The sequence below is a fragment of the Schistocerca gregaria genome, unplaced genomic scaffold (assembly GCF_023897955.1).
Source record: "Schistocerca gregaria isolate iqSchGreg1 unplaced genomic scaffold, iqSchGreg1.2 ptg001579l, whole genome shotgun sequence".
Taxonomy (NCBI): Eukaryota; Metazoa; Arthropoda; class Insecta; order Orthoptera; family Acrididae; genus Schistocerca; species Schistocerca gregaria.
The window spans coordinates 12501-17500 of NW_026062859.1; the positions used below are offsets into that span (position 1 = coordinate 12501).

The following is a 5000-nucleotide window of genomic DNA, read 5'->3' on the forward strand; positions in this document are numbered from 1 at the left end:
GCTTAACCTAACTGTGGCTGTACCAGTTTATCGCTTAACCTAACTGTGGCTGTACCAGTTTATCGCTTAACCTAACTGTGGCTGTACCAGTTTATCGCTTAACCTAACTGTGGCTGTACCAGTTTATCGCTTAACCTAACTGTGGCTGTACCAGTTTATCGCTTAACCTAACTGTGGCTGTACCAGTTTATCGCTTAACCTAACTGTGGCTGTACCAGTTTATCGCTTAACCTAACTGTGGCTGTACCAGTTTATCGCTTAACCTAACTGTGGCTGTACCAGATTATCGCTTAACCTAACTGTGGCTGTACCAGATTATCGCTTAACCTAACTGTGGCTGTACCAGATTATCGCTTAACCTAACTGTGGCTGTACCAGATTATCGCTTAACCTAACTGTGGCTGTACCAGATTATCGCTTAACCTAACTCAATTTGTCCCTTAACCTAACTCAATTTGTCCCTTAACCTAACTCAATTTGTCCCTTAACCTAACTCAATTTGTCCCTTAACCTAACTCAATTTGTCCCTTAACCTAACTCAATTTGTCCCTTAACCTAACTCAATTTGTCCCTTAACCTAACTCAATTTGTCCCTTAACCTAACTCAATTTGTCCCTTAACCTAACTCAATTTGTCCCTTAACCTAACTCAATTTGTCCCTTAACCTAACTCAATTTGTCCCTTAACCTAACTCAATTTGTCCCTTAACCTAACTCAATTTGTCCCTTAACCTAACTCAATTTGTCCCTTAACCTAACTCAAGTTGTCCCTTAACCTAACTCAAGTTGTCCCTTAACCTAACTCAAGTTGTCCCTTAACCTAACTCAAGTTGTCCCTTAACCTAACTCAAGTTGTCCCTTAACCTAACTCAAGTTGTCCCTTAACCTAACTCAAGTTGTCCCTTAACCTAACTCAAGTTGTCCCTTAACCTAACTCAAGTTGTCCCTTAACCTAACTCAAGTTGTCCCTTAACCTAACTCAAGTTGTCCCTTAACCTAACTCAAGTTGTCCCTTAACCTAACTCAAGTTGTCCCTTAACCTAACTCAAGTTGTCCCTTAACCTAACTCAAGTTGTCCCTTAACCTAACTCAAGTTGTCCCTTAACCTAACTCAAGTTGTCCCTTAACCTAACTCAAGTTGTCCCTTAACCTAACTCAAGTTGTCCCTTAACCTAACTCAAGTTGTCCCTTAACCTAACTCAATTTGTCCCTTAACCTAACCCACGTTGTCCCTTAACCTAACTCAAGTTGTCCCTTAACCTAACTCAAGTTGTCCCTTAACCTAACTCAAGTTGTCCCTTAACCTAACTCAAGTTGTCCCTTAACCTAACTCAAGTTGTCCCTTAACCTAACTCAAGTTGTCCCTTAACCTAACTCAAGTTGTCCCTTAACCTAACTCAAGTTGTCCCTTAACCTAACTCAAGTTGTCCCTTAACCTAACTCAAGTTGTCCCTTAACCTAACTCAAGTTGTCCCTTAACCTAACTCAAGTTGTCCCTTAACCTAACTCAAGTTGTCCCTTAACCTAACTCAAGTTGTCCCTTAACCTAACTCAAGTTGTCCCTTAACCTAACTCAAGTTGTCCCTTAACCTAACTCAAGTTGTCCCTTAACCTAACTCAAGTTGTCCCTTAACCTAACTCAAGTTGTCCCTTAACCTAACTCAAGTTGTCCCTTAACCTAACTCAAGTTGTCCCTTAACCTAACTCAAGTTGTCCCTTAACCTAACTCAATTTGTCCCTTAACCTAACTCAATTTGTCCCTTAACCTAACTCAATTTGTCCCTTAACCTAACTCAAGTTGTCCCTTAACCTAACTCAAGTTGTCCCTTAACCTAACTCAATTTGTCCCTTAACCTAACTCAATTTGTCCCTTAACCTAACTCAATTTGTCCCTTAACCTAACTCAATTTGTCCCTTAACCTAACTCAAGTTGTCCCTTAACCTAACTCAAGTTGTCCCTTAACCTAACCCACGTTGTCCCTTAACCTAACCCACGTTGTCCCTTAACCTAACCGACGTTGTCCCTTAACCTAACCGACGTTGTCCCTTAACCTAACCGACGTTGTCCCTTAACCTAACCGACGTTGTCCCTTAACCTAACCGACGTTGTCCCTTAACCTAACCGACGTTGTCCCTTAACCTAACCCACGTTGTCCCTTAACCTAACCCACGTTGTCCCTTAACCTAACCCACGTTGTCCCTTAACCTAACCCACGTTGTCCCTTAACCTAACCCACGTTGTCCCTTAACCTAACCCACGTTGTCCCTTAACCTAACCCACGTTGTCCCTTAACCTAACCCACGTTGTCCCTTAACCTAACCCACGTTGTCCCTTAACCTAACCCACGTTGTCCCTTAACCTAACCCACGTTGTCCCTTAACCTAACCCACGTTGTCCCTTAACCTAACCCACGTTGTCCCTTAACCTAACCCACGTTGTCCCTTAACCTAACCCACGTTGTCCCTTAACCTAACCCACGTTGTCCCTTAACCTAACCCACGTTGTCCCTTAAACCTAACCCACGTTGTCCCTTAACCTAACCCACGTTGTCCCTTAACCTAACCCACGTTGTCCCTTAACCTAACCCACGTTGTCCCTTAACCTAACCCACGTTGTCCCTTAACCTAACCCACGTTGTCCCTTAACCTAACCCACGTTGTCCCTTAACCTAACCCACGTTGTCCCTTAACCTAACCCACGTTGTCCCTTTGCCTAACATAGTTCACTGCTCGGAATCTCTGGTGTCGTTGTTATCCTCATGTAGATGTCTTGCGAGTGTTGCTTACTTTCCACATATTCCTGCTATCCACTGTCAATTGTACTGCAATAGGACTATATCGCCGACCCCCCCCCCTCCCCCCCCTCTGTCCCCCTCTGTCCCCCTCTTTGTGTCTCTGTCCTCTCAAGCTGGTCGGTCTGGCGTTTGAGTGTTAAATGAGCCTCGCAGCTGTTCAGTTGCATTCAGATGTCGACGCCCTCAGTGTACGTCGTGGTATGGTCTGTGTCCATTGTCCGCTGATGTCGTACGCGTAACCCACACGCTGTACCGATCATCGGTCGTTACGTACAGAGTGAAGTAGTGTGATACGTGTGACCGTACGCTGGCTGTGCCCAACGGTGTCGAATCTCAATTTCCATATGTTGTGCTTGATGCTACTTGTCTCGTCTCCCAATAACAGCTAGGTTGCACTGTGGTACGCCGTAGAGGCGTGTGGGAGGAACGTACGAACGCATTGTATGTCACCCTGGGTCGCTGGGGGTGGTGGTGCGGTGAGTCAGGTCAGGTCAGGTCAGCGTGAGCCGTCTGATGTAGTGACGCGTGTATTCCGACTTTGTCGTATTGCCTCACACAAAGTGCTACCCTGGTGGACCGCGTTCCATATCTGGGACATGCCGCAGATGCCGGTTGACAGTGGATCGCGGAAGGTACATCGCATACGTGCGCGGGCCACCTTCCACGTGTTCTCTTCTGCACATGTCGCAGTGTGTATGTGGTCTGATGTAGCGTGTCGTGACACATGACATCCTGGCATGCAAGAATTGTTGAATTCGCAAATGTAGGTGGACATCTACGTTTACTGCCCAAGATACGCAAATGAACTGGAAATCCGTTGTTGAGCGGTTGTTCACGCTGGAGGTGAATCTGTGATGGCGACGATCGGTACAGCTATTAACCGGTTGTTTCAGCGGTACCCGCCACATCCACACGCGTGACTAGGCCCATGTGGGTATGAAGCGATACGCGGCGGTGGCTTGGTGGGACTGTTCCCGGCCGGTGAAGGGGGGCCGCCCGGCGTGTTGGCCGCGCGCTGCGTGGGCGCACGCGCAACAGGCGGCTGGTGGGGGGCGCCGAGTGGCAGGAGCGCCAGCCGACGGGCCCGGCAGGCGGCGCAGCTACGCTGCGGCGCACCCTGCACGCGGCGCCTGGCGGCCAAAGTTGGTTCAGCCGAGCCCGGTGCGAAGCGCGGTGGACATCTGCAGTGTGCTGGTCTGATTGAGGACTGTGTGCGTTGAGGATGCGCCGCCGCCTGGCACTCGGCGCCGCGACGCCGTCTGCTGCTCGGTCGCCCCAGCGGTTCTCGCAGGTGGTTTGTATCGCAGTTGTGCGGACGTGTTGGCGCGTGCGCTGTGCTGGGAGAGTTCGCTTCTGCACCCAAGTGGGGCTTTGCCCTTGTGTGGCGCTGGCGTTGGAGCTGCCGGTCACCATAGGTGGCGCGTGTTGTCTCCCGCCGGCAATGCCACGACAGCACGCTCCCGGGCCTCTGTCGGCAGCGGCAAGCTCAGTTGGGAGCAAGGGTGTTCGCACTAAAACCGTCTACTCGCCTAACTCCGGGCGATTGCGCCTCTCTCGAAACCGACCAAGTACCTAGGACGGCGCTGCGCGCCGCCGGGACCTGAGAGGGTTTCGAGGTGTATCGTGCAGGGGAGCTCGGCCTCCTCCTGTTTGCAGAATAATTGAGCGGACGCTTGCGTGTTCGCGCGGGCCCCCGGGACACACTCCCGGGCGGCCGGCTGCTCAGCTCTAGTTGACGCAGCTCCCTGGTTGATCCTGCCAGTAGTCATATGCTTGTCTCAAAGATTAAGCCATGCATGTCTCAGTACAAGCCGCATTAAGGTGAAACCGCGAATGGCTCATTAAATCAGTTATGGTTCCTTAGATCGTACCCACGTTACTTGGATAACTGTGGTAATTCTAGAGCTAATACATGCAAACAGAGTCCCGACCAGAGATGGAAGGGACGCTTTTATTAGATCAAAACCAATCGGATTGGCTTGTCTGGTCCGTTTGCCTTGGTGACTCTGAATAACTTTGGGCTGATCGCACGGTCCTCGTACCGGCGACGCATCTTTCAAATGTCTGCCTTATCAACTGTCGATGGTAGGTTCTGCGCCTACCATGGTTGTAACGGGTAACGGGGAATCAGGGTTCGATTCCGGAGAGGGAGCCTGAGAAACGGCTACCACATCCAAGGAAGGCAGCAGGCGCGCAAATTACCCAC

The 5000-nt window shown here is 49.8% G+C and overlaps 1 non-coding gene across 1 annotated transcript in view; it reads left to right on the plus strand.

The window, feature by feature from the left end:
• Nucleotides 1-4536: 4536 nt before the first annotated feature.
• LOC126333378 (small subunit ribosomal RNA) overlaps nt 4537-5000 on the plus strand; it is a 1893-nt gene continuing 1429 nt past the window's right edge. Inside the window, exon 1 of the ribosomal RNA XR_007564144.1 lies at nt 4537-5000. This exon is cut by the window's right edge and continues 1429 nt beyond it. This is a non-coding gene — a ribosomal RNA (small subunit ribosomal RNA).